This window comes from Artibeus jamaicensis, unplaced genomic scaffold (genome assembly GCF_021234435.1).
Source record: "Artibeus jamaicensis isolate MK-2021 breed Jamaican fruit bat unplaced genomic scaffold, CSHL_Jam_final contig_387, whole genome shotgun sequence".
In the NCBI taxonomy this organism is placed as follows: domain Eukaryota; kingdom Metazoa; phylum Chordata; class Mammalia; order Chiroptera; family Phyllostomidae; genus Artibeus; species Artibeus jamaicensis.
In genome coordinates, this window is record NW_026521812.1 from 34,241,413 (window position 1) to 34,259,204 (window position 17,792).

Below are 17,792 nucleotides of genomic sequence, written 5' to 3' on the forward strand. Positions count from 1 at the left end.
CGTTTCCACACCTTACCTCAGGTCACCTTTTCTTCATTTTTGTGGAGCCCTCCTTGGACAAGGAGGTACTTGAAACCCCTTCTCAGAAAGCCCTTCAAGTGCATAGCTTGTATTTTTTCTAACTCTTTATCTCATAACCTCCTCATAGGGGGAACCTTTATCTATTATAAGGAGAAGGAGGAAAATGAATGAATACCCTTCCAAATATTTTCTATCTTATATCTAGTTTAATGGTTTTGAGTTTTTTAACAACAGAATGCGGATTTGATGGCTGAGCTTCCTCCTTCTACCAAGACGGTTACTTCCCCTGTAAAGTGAGGTTAAGTGTAAGTGCAGAATGTGGGAAGATAGCTATAATTTACTAGACCGCTGAAAAATGGTTTTGTTGGTTTAAACTACTGGTTGATTGTGTGATAAAGGACTGAGCCAGTACAAAATAGAAATGGGCTGTGGTTAAAAGCACAGAGAAGTTTCTCCTGACTTTAGGAAAGTTCTTTATCTGAATATTTAGAATTGGTTTGAGAATTGACATGTAAATCACTCAACATAGTACTCAACACAAAGATCCACAAATGGCTACTAGGTATTGTTGTGACATTAAATACCAATTTCGAAATAAAGCATGGCTACTGTTGTTTTTTTTTTACTGTAGTAAAAATGAATATATCTTGCATATTAGAATAATAGAAACAATTAACACATGCTATATTAATAGTTGTCCTTCTAAAACTTTCTCTGTGAGAGGAATTGATTCAGCTAGTTGGATACTGATAATCTCATCATAGGAGATCTTCAAAAAAACTATCCTGTGGCTAGATGTTTCCATGAACAATCGTAGTATAAAATAATGTTTGGTTTTGAGCATGAGAGGGAGAGTATATACAGATTCCCCTTCATATTTTTAATATTCTCTGACCTTCCATTATGTTTAGAATAAAATTGTCATTATTTCTCTAGCCAAGGAAAAACTGAGTAAGGGCAAATCATACTAGTCCTTTTCCTTAAATCTCAAGATTGTAGATTTGGAGAGAAGCAGGGTGAGAGGGTGAGGAAGGAGACAGAGCAAGAGAGAGAGGGAGAGAGAGAATGAATGAGTCATTCAACTAGCTAGTGTTTCCAAAAATGCATCAAGATAGAAACTAAAGCAATTAACTAATTGTATTCACTTAACATCATCTAGGAGAGGTAAAGGAGAAAGGTCTACCTAATCTTATTACCATAAGGACATAAGATATTAGGTACTGAACACAAGTCAATCTCTAATGCACTGGGCTTCTGAATCCAATGGACTAGCAAGGAATAAATGTCCTTAATGTATATCATAAACATTTGGGTATGTCTTTCATGCATTAACCATATTGCTGAAAAATCCAATTATTCGTCCTTGATTTGTATTTATAAATTTTCTGCTTATTTTCCTCTCATTTTTTCTTAAATGTACTATATGATAAATATGTCTAAATATACACCTACATTTATTATCAACCAATATTTACTCACTATAAAACATAAGCTAGTCACAAGGACAATACTGCATGATTCCACTTATATAAAAACTCTAAAATAGTCAAATGCACAGAAGCAGAGAATACAATGGTATCTGGCTACTGGGGCCAGTGGGGAGTTTCTATTCTATGGCTATAATATTTCTGTTCTGCAAGATGACTAACTTCTAGGGATCTGCTGTACAACACTTTGCCTATAATTAACAATATTGTATTGTTAACCTAAAAATTTAAGAATGTAGACCTCATGTTTAGTGTTATTAAAGCAACAAAAAATAACAAAAATATATAAAACAGAAAAGAGGAAAAAACTATAATCCTTCTACCTGTCATTTTCTCTATGCCTTTTAGAAATTACTTTGCAAACTATATTTCAAAGAAATGCAGTCATAAAGTATGTGAATTTTTGTGTGGTATTTTTCAGACATAATACAGACATAATATACAGACATATACAGACATACAGACATACAGACATAATAACTGTGACTTGTTCCACTAAATATGTGTTTTGTCTCTTACTGAACAGTACATAATGGGTAAGGGGCTCTGTTTCTGGACCAGCTGGGATAGAATTCTGATTCCCCATTTATTTCCTGTGGAATCATGGGGAGTTTTTATATTTGCTAATGTTTTGGTGTCTTCATCTTTAAAAGAATAGATGTATCAATTTTCTAGGGCTTGTTGTGGCTATTAAAATGATTTACTAAGTGATTACTCAGCATAGTGCTTGACACACAGTAATGCTGCAACACATGTAAGGTGGCACTATTTTTATCATTGGACATGTATGTGGTATGAACATAATTGAATAGACTAACATATATTAAGTATTACCATATATATTGGGTTACATACTAGATATAAGTATTACCTTATATATTGGGGTTTTTCATCCAGGTAATTATTTTTTAATTCATGGAATAAGGGAGTTTTGGTAGATACCTACTGTCTTCTAAAATGCACACAGTACCTCAAAATAGCTATTTTAGATTTTATGTAATAGAATCTTATCTTCATAAGGTTCTATTAGTATTTTAGTATAAATATAGTTTAAAAGTGGCCTTCTATATTATAACAGCTCACCTACTAAGCAATCGGTAATTTTCCAAATATATCATATAGATCTACAAAGTATGAAGGGACAAGAAAAGTTTTGAAGCATCATAAAATTGTTTTGAAGCATCATAAAATTCATGTCACACAATATATGAGATAATGCTCAAGCAATAAATGCACTCAGGTTCTCATTCATAAGTATAGAAAATTGTTTCATATGAATTCTTAATGGCCTTTTCTGAATTGCCAGTAGAACAGAAGCAAAATAAAATAAGATTTAAAAAATGTAAGATAAATAAAACTAAATTGAATTAAGGAAATTCAATTGAAATACAGACTAACAGTTTCGTGAGCTCAGTAAAACATGCCAGCCTAAAGCCAGGAATCAGAGGAAAGTACAAAAAAAACCTCTACAAAACAAGAACATGAGAACTACAGATACAATGGAGTGTGAGGACACTTAACATAATGGCAAACAGCCTGACATAACTAGATATGCCCTGGGGGGACTGCTGTAGTCGATCACATTAAAATAATTTAAATTCTGACTAAATCATCAATGACAGTTAAATGATTCTCAGTGTGCTCTCTTTATACATTCAAGAAGGTATACAATAAATTTCAAAACTATATGACAAAAATGGTTATGATTTTTTAAATGCCTTTATTTTAAGAGCTAGAAAAAAATCATAAAACACATTATTCAAAACGACTCATTCACAGAAGGTTTGCATTTAGTATCCGATTCAGCATGAGCTAGTGAAGTGCTGTGGCTATTTCCCTTCGTGGGTCCTCACAGACACACTGAGTGGAAGAAGCCCAGGGAGGAAGGGAAGCCTGAACAGTGCCATTGTTCCAGTGAAGTAGGAGCCCTAGCAACCAGTCATCTGCACTGTCCTACAACTGTGGAGTGACAAAATTCATCTTCATAAGTTAGACACATTGCATCCTCCATGTCCCATTATCTTACATATTAGGATTAATGGTGCAGTTGATGTATTTCTTTCTGCCACTTATTTTATTTATTTATTTATTTATTTAAGATTTTATTTATTTATCTTTAGAGGGGAAGGGAAGGAGAGAGGGAAAGAAATATGAATGTATGGTTGCCCTCATGTGTCCCCCGCCGGGAACTGGCCTGAAACCCAGGCATGTGTCCTGACTGGGAATCAAACCGTGATTCTCTGGTTTGCAGGCCCACGCTCAGTCCACTGAGCCACAGCAGCCAGGCTCTGCCACTTATTTTAAATAAAAATTTTAACATGGTATTTTCTGAATTTGCATTATTTTTCCTTTTGCTTTTCCACTCTGAGACATCCAAATTTTATTAAGGGAAGACTATTCTCTTAAGAGCTACCATTCCCACAGACATCACAGAAGCTTAGTCAAGAACAGACCAGAACTACTGGTTCTATATTCTGCTCCACTAAGCAAGGCAAGGATTAACATCATAATGAAACACTCAGCTGTATAGTTTATTCAGTGAAAAGAATATTATGGTCACATTTATTCATTTCAACCACATTACAATTATAATTATCTGCCCTTTCCAATGTTTACATTACAAAACTGCCTTTTGTAGAATATATGTTAATATTTCTCATTCATGCCTTCTCTCCACATATAGTAAGTTGTTAAAAAATTGAGTAAAACTATAAAAAAATTCCTTGTTTATACATTTATTTTGCATTTAATCAAAGCCAGATGCTAAAGACAATATATCAGTAATGCAATAATGATGTGAAACTACTTATTAATGTTAATCTATGTTTCACATGCTCAAGAAACCACAGAACACTGGACAAATTTTACTAATGGATATTTATTTGATTTTAAAGATAGAGATTTGATTTCTTGCTTTCCCTTTAAATGTTGTTTCTTAAATTGCATGAAAATACCACCCACCAAAAATGCTCTGGCTAATACTGTAATTTAGAAGACCATTGAAATGTGCCCGTAGCTAGGAAAGTCACAGGTTCTTGGTTCTCGTGTTCCTTGTACAATAGGGAGTTTATAATGGAAATGACAACAGACCATTAACCATAGTGCCGCTTTCGGGCATTGATATATCATTACAGGTTAAAGAGCTTTGCGAGAATTTAGTCAAGTAGGATTAGCAAATAAACTATTACAGCTGAAAATTAAATTGTGATAGTCCAAATGAAGTAAATTCCCCGTTATATTCTCAATTTGATTTGTTTCCCAGAGTGGTGACAATTCTTCCTGGTTTGGAAGATTCCTCATAAGTGAATCCTGAGGCTAGAGAGTGCAGCCAAGAGGTGTGGAAGAAAACCTAAAGGTAAGGTCAATGGTAAGGAGGCAGGAGAGGAGATTTTGGACTCAGTGTGTTTTAACTGTGACTCGTAATCAGAGAAGCTGACATTTCGGAGCCATTAAGTGCTGTTCATATCTATAATCCTTAGCAATACAAATTGGATATTCTAATATTTTACACTTCATGGCCTCATCAGAATTCATGGCGAACGTCCCAGGCTTTGAAATATGAGATAGTATGATTGTTTGTTTTAATCCTCACCCAAGGATATTGTTTTATTATTGATTTGGGAGAGAGAGGAAAGCAGTAGGGAGAAACAAAGGGACAGAGAGTCAGAGACACCAATGTGAGAGAGAAACACTGATTGGGTGCCTCTCATACGTGCCTTGACTGGGGATTGAACCCCACAGCCTTTTGATGAAAGAGACGATGCTTGCCCCAACTGAGCCATCTGGTGAGGGCTCCTGTCATAATATTAAGAAGCTGAAAATTACAAAGATTCTAATAGATATTTGCAAGTAATACCTACTCGATATATAATAATATGGTTATGTAAGTGTATTGGGGTAGGTGTGTGTGAAAAATGTGTGTTTATAAATATGTATGTGTTTCCTCCTAGGAAATCTACATTTATCTCTGTTTGGCTTCCCCTCTTTGTTAATTTTGTTTTTTGAATGTTGTGGCCCATGTAAACAATATTTTCATCTTAATATTGACAGGTAAACATTAATTTGTACCCATGCAAACCCACATTGTTAAGATTTCAATGCATTAGAGATTTCATTGGCTTCTATTTATGTTCATACTTTGGTGTCCTGTGCTAAATTTTTACCAACTTCTAAATTATGTTATGATATGAGTATCTCTGAACACACATAAATTAATTATGTTAATATATGCCTTTATTTGTTAATTCTTCTGTCACTTACTTTAGTTAGATATTCAAAGTTGACACACATTATAGTTGAAAGCAAGTGCTAGGTCAGCCCTGCTTTCTTTCAAACACAGACTGGGAACCAGGAGGAAAGAACGGCACAAGTGCACTGAAACTGCAGGAGAACGAGCTGCTTCTCAGAGTCACCCACTAGCAGAAACAAAATGGAAAGCAATAGGGTCTTCTTGCACAGCGACACCATATTGGGATATGAAATGAAAAGATGGATGCGCATACACACATATACACACTCAAAGCACTACTTGGTTTTACATTTTATTATTTTTCTCAAAAAGGTATGAAAGGAAGTAAGGATTCTGAGATCGGTGTCTATCACTAAAAGCCTAGAGTAGTGACAAAGAACTATAATAGAAAATCTCAGAAAAGAAAAGGAAAGCTAAATATCATGGTTTAGAGGAAAATGTTGATTTACAATGGTAAGGGGTAGCAGAACCAATGTGAAGCAATCAACAAACAAATCCAAACAAAAATTAATGCAAGAATTGTGGTGCCTAATGTCAGATTAGAACTGGTGGTAGGGACAAGAAACCAAGAAGGTGGCAAGACTGATAACAATGGGTCACATTAGGGCTCCACCTTCAGTAAGTAATGCCAAAAATTTAGGCTGTGAGCATTGGGGCAAGAACATGGGAAGTTCTTCACCAGCACAAAGAACTGTGCAAAGCCACCCCTAAAAGTAGGATGTGTTTTGATTTTATGTTGAGACAGAAGCTTTACGGAAATTAAATCCTTTTCCTTGTGACTAAAGGAGCATATTTTGGCTAATATAAATATTACAGATTGTCAGAGACTCATTCATTTGTTAACTTTTGGAAGAAGCACTTTCATACATCCATGATAGCCATATGAAAATGTAAGTATTTATGTTTTATTAAGTAAAAAAATGATAGTATTTGTTAGGAGCCAGGCATTGTTTGATGTATTTTATCAACTTTTTAACACATGTAATATTGTAATAATGATATGTGGTTGATCCTGTTAATATTCTCAGTTTACAGATGAAGAGCCTGAATCTAGGCAGCAGAGCTGGAATAAAACTCAGGCAATCTGATTCTGTGTACCCGTGTATTCTGTAAAAAAGTGTATTTACAATGTGGCCTCTATATTCCCGGAATGCTCAGGAGTGGGTTAGGCATTTTGCAGAGCATTGGTGTGCCAGACCTAGGGGAATTTGGAATATATGTAATTGTCCTTTGCCTTTAACATATCTTATATTTACTGATATAAGAAATTAAATCTACTGTATGCTATCAAGGCATATTCCACATGCAATAATTAGAGCTTACTTATATGGTAAAAGATAATAGTAATAGCACTTACTAGAAAATGAAGATACTACAACAGTCCTCATGTTTTCATAAAGTAAGCCTGGAAGCAATATACTGTACTCTTTTATTATACTGCACTGATTTGTAACCTCTACCATATCTTTTCTGTTATGAATATAAGTGGGGAAATGTACACAAAAATGTATGAATAGGATAATTGCATGAATTATCCTATAATGTGTATGTATGTGTATGTTTGTTTGTATGTGTATGGGGTAAGTTCTGTTTGTCTAATTGCTTTGCTATTCATGTCATAACATTATTATAAACATATACCCAAATACTTAATTTCTATAATTTTTACAATTTCCATACTGACATAGAGTCCAGTTTATTAAGACATTTAAAAAAATTATCTAGCAAACCCATCCTTTAAAGAAAACCATTTTATAGCCCTGATTGATATAGCTCAGTAGACAGCACAGGCTGCAAACCAAAGGGTTGCCAGTTTGATTCCCAGTCAGGGCACATGTCTGCGTTGCAGGCCAGGTCCCTAGTGTGGGCCACGTGAGGGGCAACCACACACTGATGTTTCTTTCCCTCTCTTTCTCCCTTCCTTCCCCTCTCTATATAAATAAATAAATACACTATTTTTTTAAAAATAAAGAAAACCATATAATTAAAATTATCTATGAACAGAAAAGTTCACAGTCAAGCTATTACTGGAAGGAGGGAAGCATTGCCAAATATTTGGAGAACATATTAGTGTATAATGTAGGCCACCCGACTGTAAAAAAATTAGTCACAAAATAGCATTAGTTTAATCCTATACACATTTATTGTTTTTTCCAGTAAGATGAAGGTGCAGTGGCCTTCACGTATCTCAGAGCTCTGCCATCAGGGATACGCGGCCTCTAACCTTTCTGGGACCTGGGGACGGAGTGGGGATGAAAGGTCACTGTGGCTAATGCTCCTGCGTTGTTTAGGCTCTAAATCCATGGGCTGGAACTAGTTAAGTCAATTTAATTTGAGACAAATTGAGACATCAACGTAGTTTAAAACATTATGGGAAATACTGGGAATCACATGAAAATATTCGTAAAATTAATATTTTTCTCTTTTTGCTACAGTATATTATTAAATGGAATAAGAATTTAATATTGGAGATCTAGTGGGGGAAATAAAATATATTTATCTATTTTATACACATAGTACCTTATAATGATACCGTATATATAAAAATATAAGCTACTTGCTTAAACATTTAATGCATGAATGTCAATGGGGGCTAATGTGCTAATATATCTGTCAACCATACTTTAGCAAAACTAGGTGAAGTAAAATTACAGAGGGCTGGGAATTTGAAAAATGGACAGATGCAAAGGAGCAGATACAAGGTGGGGTATGTGTGAATGTATAACACATGCTTTTTTGCCCAAATGTTTGAGAGAAAAGTAAGGATGTGGATCATACCTGGGTATTACATACTATGGTTATAATAATCCCATGTATAATGTGCACAGAAACATGGGTATGCATCGTATGTGACAAGATGTGGTGAATAGATTAGTTTAGTCAGGCAATAGTAAGAATTATTGTTGTGACATCTGTTCAAACTACCAAGAATTCTCCTTGAACTTAGAAATTATTATTGATCAAGAAAAGTGAAGAGCTGAAGTTAGGCCAGTTATGATGAACAAAAGTTGCAAAGCTAGAGGATAAACATGTCCTACTTTCATAATCAAGGCCACACTACTCTTCTGGAAGTAATTTTAGTTTCATAAAGAGCAAAAATTATTAAGATAAAAATAAATGGTCTCTTTTTGAAGAAAACTTTTGAAAGTAGGCTGACGTCAATCAATAAACTGATGCATCCGTCCTAGATGACTGTGCGCACTGATTCTCACTACACAGTAGACAGACACTAGTGCTGGAAAGTATTCAGTACAATGACCCAGCAGGGCATATATTTTCGGTCTACCAATCAGATACATATACAGGAAAGTACCACTTAAATACCCTTACCTTAATTAAACTTACCTTTAAAATGAAGATAAATTGTAGTCATTAAGTTTATTGTTGAAATTTTAATGTAAATAAATGTCCTAGGAGAGTGCTTTTGAACAGAAGGCATTAAAAAAATGAAATCCAAGGTAAAACTGGGGAGGAGTGTACATCGGGTGTACATTCCAGTAACAAGGTCCTTCCGGATATCCCTCCTCCCAGTTCTCACAAGTACACAGGCAGGTGTGACCAAATTGAAAAATGCTCCATTTTTAGGGCCTACACATGACAGGATCATACATGATGAAATAGTCTTTGCAGAGCTCAAAGGAAAAAATGAAACCATAATTTTCTCTTTTTAGCTTGGAAAAACGTATCCCTCCAGGTGAAGCAGAGAAGCAAGTTTGTTGATTATGTATTTAGTGACCATTGACAGAATTAGCTAGTCTTGGGACTGAAATATGGAGGTTCAACAATGAAACACCCATTTCAGCTAAGAGATAGAAAAATGCATCTTACATTGAATACATCTTTTGTAATGTTTATAAAATGCCAAGAACAAAAATGTTTATAAACTTTAAGACATCAACAGCCCTGGTATCACTCATGATTTCATTTGAAAATGAATTATTATTATATAAATTCATCACAACTGAAAATAACCTACAATATCATTGGTTTTCCAAATTTGCTTATTAAATGAGCATTTTGGATATTAATATAAATTGTAGAAATTAGTTTATAGCTAAAATGAAAATCTTAAGTTATAATATTATATCCTTCAAGGTTTAAAATCAAACCCATTTAATAATAATAATATAATAATACAACGGTAAGTACCTTTATTTAAGCAATGTTTAATTTAAGAGGTTGGCTTACTTCTTAAAGATTGCATAAGAAGCTTGTGAGTTTATTTCTGTGTATCTTTTAACATTGTGAATGAAATGTTAGAACTGCAAACTGTACCTTTTGCCAGCTTTATTTTTTTTAAGATTTTATTTATTTCTATTTTAGAGAGGGGGAAGGGAAGGAGAAAGGGAGGGAGAGAAACATCGATGTGTGGTTATCTCTCTCACACCCCCAACTGTGGACCTGGCCCAAAACTCAGGTCCCTGACTGGGAAGGAACCAGTGACCCTTTGGTTCACAGGCTGGCACTCAACTCACTGAGTTACACCAGCCAGGGCAGTTCTTCCAGCATTATTTATATCCAACTATTTGGGGGGTTCAGAAGCTTTGACTCCAGTGACCTACATGTGGATAAACTAATAACAGATAGCATAAGCTTGGAGACTACCTATGTGATACCTCTAGAAAGAAGACAGCATTGTTTGGGAAAGTTTAGAGCACTGTCCATCTAGAAGGGAGTGATTTTAGAGTTTCCTGAGAACTTAGTTTCTGTTTGTTTTTTGTTTTCTACTTTTTAAAAAACAATCATTAGACTACAAGGGGATGGGGAAAGAGTCTATTCTCTGTAAAGTGCTGGAGACTCCTGGAGTGACCTAAAACAGTCTAGTACCTCAGCTCTATGTCATCACTCTGAACTCTTCTGATCAGAATAATCTTTAGCAAAATGTAAATGAATGCTCAGTTTTCTACGTCCATCCCTGAAGCCTAAATTTAATTTGTAGTAATCACCTTTGCTTACACTAAGATTCCATGGGGTAAATATTGGATAACCAAATTTATTCTCCTCTTAAAACTAGCTTATGCTTCCTAAATTAAGGAGCTTGCCCTTCAGTCTTTGACATCACTAGACAAAAACTGGCAAAGAAAGTGCAATAGTTAATTTTATGCAGGTCTGGCTAAGCTGCTGTGCTCAGCTGTTTAATCAAGCATTAACCTAGGTGTTATTGTGAAGGTATTTTGTAGACGCAGTTCACACCCACATCTCCTAAGTATGAAGATTGTTCTGGATTATGCTAGTGAGCCTCATCCAATGAACTAAAAGCTTCAAGAGCAAACAGTGCAGTTTTCAGGGAAGAAGAAAAGAAGAAATTTGGCCTCAACACCATACCATCAACTGCTGAATCAATTTCCAGTTTACCAGTGTTCCCTACAAATTTTAAAATTGCCAGCCCCTATACCCACATGAAACAACTCTTTAAATTTCCCTTGTCTGGATGGATGGATGGATGGATGGATGGATGGATGGATGGATGGATGTCAGATGGATAGATAAGGATGATAGATAGATGACAGATAGAGAGATTGGTACAGCTATAGCTATACACAAAAGTATAAATACAGAGACAGAGATGAAGAGATGTTATATTCTACTGATTCTGTTTCCCTGGAGATCTCTGACTACCAATATGAGAAATGACACTAGTAATTATTAAGCTGAAATGATATGCCAGGGATTTTACTCCTTAAATTTATCTTATACCATTTTAAAAGTAGCAGTTATATTTTACTTTAAAGCATTCTTTGTTCTGTTAAGTTAATTTTTAAAAAATGTCCTTGTTATTGTTGCATGTGTAGAATGTCTTCTTTTTCAGGTTATTCTTTTTGATCATTTATTTTTTCTATTGGAAAAAAATGTTCCCTTTTCTCTACATTGCTGGTGGGGTGTGAGGACCAGAGGTGTTGATTTTTCAGTGAATTGACATTCCCTTCATGTACCTGCTTTCATAACTCTCTAGGATCTGTACCTATCTCTCATTATATCAAACTCCTCTGAATTCTGGATCTCACCAGGATTCTGTCTGTGAGGAAATCAGGATACTGAGAAATCAACTTGCCACATATATGTCCCCATGATAAAAAAATTTATTTATGAAATCTTCAAAACTTGGAAGCTCCACTTAGATAAAATGAACACTGTAGTCTTTTCCATGAATCAAATGAGATTTAAATTTGACAGCATAGTAATCCTTTAAAAAAACAACCCTCACATTTCAATATGGCCCTGTATATTTTTAAAGAAGCAAGGCTACAATGAGCTATAGAGTTTTGATTTTTAAGAATATATTGACCGGCAGAGGGCAATTACACAAAGTGATCTGAGCATAGGTGCATATGAGCTTGAAAAAAACACTTCACGTAGGTAAAGTTTTGATGCCATAAACATAGTCTCATTAAGATAACTAGATTTTTGTCCTGGTTGGGTTGCTCAGCTGGTTGGAGCATCGTCCCATACACCAAAATGTTGTGGGTTTAATTTCTGGTCAGGACATACACCTAGGTTGTGAGTTTGATGCCCAGTCAGAGTGCATACAGCAGGCAACCAAATTGATGTTTCTCCCTCACCTTGATGTTTTTTTCCTCTCTCTCCTTTCCTCTTTCTTTAAAAATCAATGAACATATTTTCAGGTGAGGATAAAAAATAGATTCTCTAGAAGATAAACAGATGGTCTTTTCCAGCTTATTATATTCAGAAATTATTGCTTAATTTCTACTAAAGTATGTGGTATAACTAGTTATTGTAAGGTAAACACTATTGCCTAGAAAGGACTGCAATGCTGTTAACATTAGAAGCAGCAAAGAGAACTTGACATTAAAAATCTAGGTCAAGAATCCATAGGAGGGGTCTCATTAGAAAACTGAGTTGTACGAGGACTTAAGAGGTTGAAAGCATATTGAAGAATCTGTGAGCTTTAAAGTAATAACATCTTTTCAGAGATCAGAGCATGCGAAGAATCCACTGATACTACATATTATGAACCAAGAGTAGAAAAAGGGTCTTTTTACCAAAATACAAAGGATAGGATGAAAATATTTCCAAAAAGGTTCATAATAAAGGAATATTTACAGGATGTTACAGGATTGTAATCTGCAGCCGTAACGGGGCCCCTTCAAGTTACCCAAACTTTTGTTTTCTTTTTCTTTCATTCATGCCTGTGTTTCTTCCAGGCCCTTTCCTGGCCTGGAGACTAAGTTGTTGCGAGTTTTCCTGTGACAGCTGCCACTGTTTACATACTTATTCAGAGATTCACTTTCTTCACATTGTCCCCCTGGTTTCAGTTTGCTATCGTGTGGCTCATAGTTGAGGGCAGGAAGCAAACTTGCTCTGAGATCACACCGGTTTCCTGTGATGGGAGACCAGAGCCTGCGCTGCTTCAGCTGTCAACTTGAATGGGCGATAAGTGCACAGAACCCCACGTTGGGGTCTTTAACTGGTTTGTCCCAAGCCCAACCTGGCTTTTTGGTATACTCCCAAATATGGTTACATGTGGAGACTTCCTGGCTGAAGTCGAGGTAGGTAAATGCTTATCCTCATTATTTTAATAGCAGCTGAAAACCTGACATCCGTTTCAGTCGCTAAGGGAGTGAAGCATTTCTCTGGCCCCTTCACACAAGGTGCTCCTACCTGCAGCACCCTAGAGCCCACCTTGCAGATGCCCCTGGCTTGAGGGAGTACAAACCACAAGAGTTTTCCCTGGAGACAAACTGGAGTTGCCACAACTCCCTTAGTGACAGGCTGCTCCTTCAGTTCATTAAGTAAACTGTGTTGTTCAAAATGTTTCTTCTTTCTTTCAATATATTGATCAATGGACTCATTTTCTTAAAATGAGCCTTATGAAGTTTCTTAAAGTTTGAAGTTGTGCTTGCAACTCTTTTATTTTTTTCCAGATTTGGAAAACCCATCTGTGTAGAAGGACTTCTTTCTTTCTGAAGATACTGTGAATCTTCATTATCATTTATTGCACTTTCCCCCTGAGGACAGTGCATTCTCACCTCCTTGGTTCTTATCTGCTGGAAACGGAACTTCTACAGCAGTTCTGAGAGGCTGGTTTTCTTGTCTTTCCTGATTCTGGAACTCAGTGGGATCACTTATTTTTACCTCTGAATCATCCCGCTGAGATCAGGTTCCTGTGGACAGTGCTGTGCCGTCTTCTTGCGTTGGTAACATGGCTAGCCCACTCCATCTCAGCTTGTTCCTGGCTGCAGATCTGTCTCTTTCTCTCATCACAAGAGGATGCAAAAGTTTGACTTTTATCCCGACTCTCCTTTCCTTTTCCTGCTTTAGGTGGTCTTTCAAAGCTTTTAACAACTTGTCTGCCCTCAGATTAGACCAGAAACCCAGACTCTTGGCCAAGCTCTACAGGTCAGTGTACTTGAAGGAGCCCCACTCCTCCAGGAAGAAGGTCATTGTGATCTGCAGTCCAGGCAACCATGCAGATTATCTGCCCTTGAGCCTCAGTAGTGTGTTCATACCTGCCACCCAACTTGCCCCATTTTCCAACCTAGTAACAGCAATTCAGATTTCTAATTCAAGATGGCAGACTGAGCACAATAAAATGGGAATAAGTATATGAAAGAGAGTAAGTGTGTCAGTAGTAGGGCCTGGTTACAGGAATTGATGTAATCTGTGACCAGAGATATTGAATAATCTCACAAATAGGGAAAGCACAATGGGTTATACTGAAAGATACATAAGAATAGAAGATGTGGCCCTGGTCAGATAGCTCAGCTGGTTAGAATGCTATCTTGGTATGTGAAAATTTCAGGTTCAATTACTAGTTAGGGCACATAACAAGGATCAACCAATGAGGGCATAAATAATGTTTCTTTCTTTATCTCTCTCACTCTCTCTCAAATCAATTTAATAAAATAACATGTTACTGAAGAGACCACATATAGCAGAAATCTGAAATAAAAATGGGAGTTTTTAATGAGAAGTGGAAGGTACCAAGAGCAGAAATTGGCCAATGTTTGGTAGACAGAGGAATCAATTAGTAGGCCACTACTATAAAACAAGACTTCTCCCTTTTCCTCTCTTTGTCTCTCTCTTTCTATAAAACTTTTAGAATTTTCTCTTTAAACTTGGTGTTTAAAGAGAAAACAACACAGAAGGAACCACAGAGGAAAAATTTTAAAATGTACCAAGAGAATTACTAAATAACAACAACAAAAAGTTCATTAATAACCTGAAAAGAAGACATTCTGCACATATAATGACAACGTATTTTACAAAAGTGGACAACAAAGAACAAGAACAAGAAAGTGCTCTTAAATACAATATAATTGCTATGTTTAAAATAATTTAAAAAGAAATTTACAGTGTTCTCCTAAATGTGGAACCAGAAAAAAAAGGATATGGTCAAAAAGAGAGAGGAATGCATTCAAATATTAGTCTCAATCCAGGAAGTTCAATAAGTGAACACTTATTATTAACACTTATATTAACACTTATATTAATAAGTGTTCTGAATATAAAAAATAAATAAAGAGCGAAGAACATTATCAAGGAATTAATACAAGAAAATTTCACAAAATTAAAAGGCATATGTCTAGGGAGTAGTACAATCAACAAAAACTAATCCAACTAGGTACATCATCATAAAATGTTTAATATCTGAGGTTAAAAAAACACTAAGTATTCCAAAATACAAGTTAATATGTAAGGGACTGACAATCACAATGGTACTGAAGTTCTAATAACAATCTGAAAGGCTAGAATAATGGATAAATTACTTCAGTATTTTAAGGGGAAATACTTTTCCACCTAGAATTCTAGGTAAGCCAATCAATCAATTAAGTATAAAGGAATATTTAAGCTACTTAAGAAATGTGGGGGGGGTTACAAAATTTTTTGCTGATTTACTCCACTGTGGCAGTTCTTGAAGTGCTTTAAGTGACATGAGCATATGCTAAAACAGAAAAAGCCTAACACTACCAAACAGTGGATTTAACACAGAGAAGGAAACAGGGCAGCTTTGGAGTAGACTCTGCAGACAAAGCAGACCAGGGTAGGAGAACTGAGGGGTAGAGGACTGAGGTCTCTGTGGAAAAAAAAGGATGCTCAATAGAATATCTAGAAGAGGAACACTTTGAAAAAAATGTTAAGGATATGTAAATGTCAAAACATATGATAAAAAGAAAACAGTATTTGAATAACAGAAGAAATATGATCATGATATACAAATGTACTCTGAAATGAACTAAATTAATGAAATTGAAATGATGTAAATACTCATTATTAAACTAAATATAGTAAAAGGACTATAGTAAAAGTTTAGTGTGCTTGATGTAAGTACACTAAAATTCACTAACATAACAGAATGTCAAGTGAATGCATTAAATTAATTAATTAGACACACATATACAGTAATATATATCTAGTGTGTATACATATGCACAAATATACTATGTACAAATCGTACACATAAAATTATACATGCTAAAATACATTATACATGTATCTTTCTTTTCAAGTTGAACTCTACCTTATCTTAGTGTGACCTTAGAAAAAAATCGGGTAAATTTCTAACCTTTAGTCTCTTCATTGAAAAGTAAAAATACATATGGAATCTTCTTCAGAACTGAAATAAGTTTGACATAATTAATAAAGCACATTTGCATACTGCCTGACATATGAATTCTAAACAAACATTAACTTCTAATTAGTAGCACTTTTATGAAATTTTCCTTGACTACCTGTGTATTACATCAATCCAAATATATTCAGTTCTACCATAAAGATTTACTCAAGCTATCTGGTATATACCTAGATACTTTAATTTTTGCTGCCCAGCATATCATAATTTTACTCTTGCTGTTGTTTTCCTGTCAGCTCAATAGAGTCCTCACAGTAGGAGAGAAAATTACATACACTTAATGAGTTAATTGGAATCCAAGGCCATGTCTCCAAACAAATATATGTGTGTGTATTTATATACAATATACATATGTACATACACACCTATATAAAAACACACACAATACTACAATTGTAAAATTACACACAGTGAAATATACATAATAATAACTGTTACCATATTTAACCTTCTAATGTTTTCTGGAAACTCTGTTCAATACACCTCGATTAGTCTCTACAATGTTTCAGAAAGGTTATTACATTTTTACTTACACATAAGAAAACTGAAGTCAAATGAATTTGAAGTCGAGCAAATTTAAGTAATTACCTAGGGCTATATAATTTGCCATCATTTAAGCCCATATTTGGACATATATTTATATCTGATTTTAAATCCAAAGACTTTAATGTTACTTTAGGCATGCAAGAATATAATCACAAATCTTTTCTGAACAAAGGATTTTGTTTCAGACTAAGATGATCATAAATACATATGAAAATCAAATGGGAGTGAGAAATTAAGCCTTCTCAGAATTACTCTTTCAAGTGTAAATGCTGTATTTTGATGAAAGCATATACTTGAATATGCATAATGAGGCTATATCTCTCTCAGTCCAGTGTTGAAAATATTCTAATACTCAATAAAACTCAGTGATTTCAAATTTTTCCCTAGATCATTTTCAATCTATCACAATACCATGATTATCCAAAAACAAGACAAAAACAGAGTGCCTAATATAATCTTTTTGAATAAAGTGTTTTTCTTTGCTTTCAGTTTTTCTGAACTTTGTTGACAGTGGAGAAAATTAAATATTAAAAAAGTATTGTCAGAAGGCTATGCTGCCCATGGATTTCCACATCATTTGACTTTCACTTAATAGGATATTTTATTTTTCAGTGCACAATGCTGTGGAAACAAGCTATCAGTACAAATGAGAAAAATAATTTTGATAAATTAAAGTTATTCTGATTCTTAGATTATGTTGCCATCCAATTTTGTGTAGAGTGAAAATTTAAGTGAAACTAATGATATTCACTGAGGTCGACTTACTCTTTCCTGTTTGATCAAATCCTTTCATAAAACACGAGGAAACGTTTTTAATAAAAACAATGTAGGGTGAAATCTCTAAAACTTTCCATTCAAGTTGCTAAAATTGTGTGATTTCATTATCAACTCACTATAG

The 17,792-nt window shown here is 34.9% G+C and overlaps 1 pseudogene; it reads right to left on the reverse strand.

Annotated features, from left to right (window-relative positions):
- Positions 1-12,899: 12,899 nt before the first annotated feature.
- Positions 12,900-14,160, reverse strand: LOC119052084 (nucleolar and spindle-associated protein 1-like; annotated as a pseudogene).
- Positions 14,161-17,792: the final 3,632 nt, after the last annotated feature.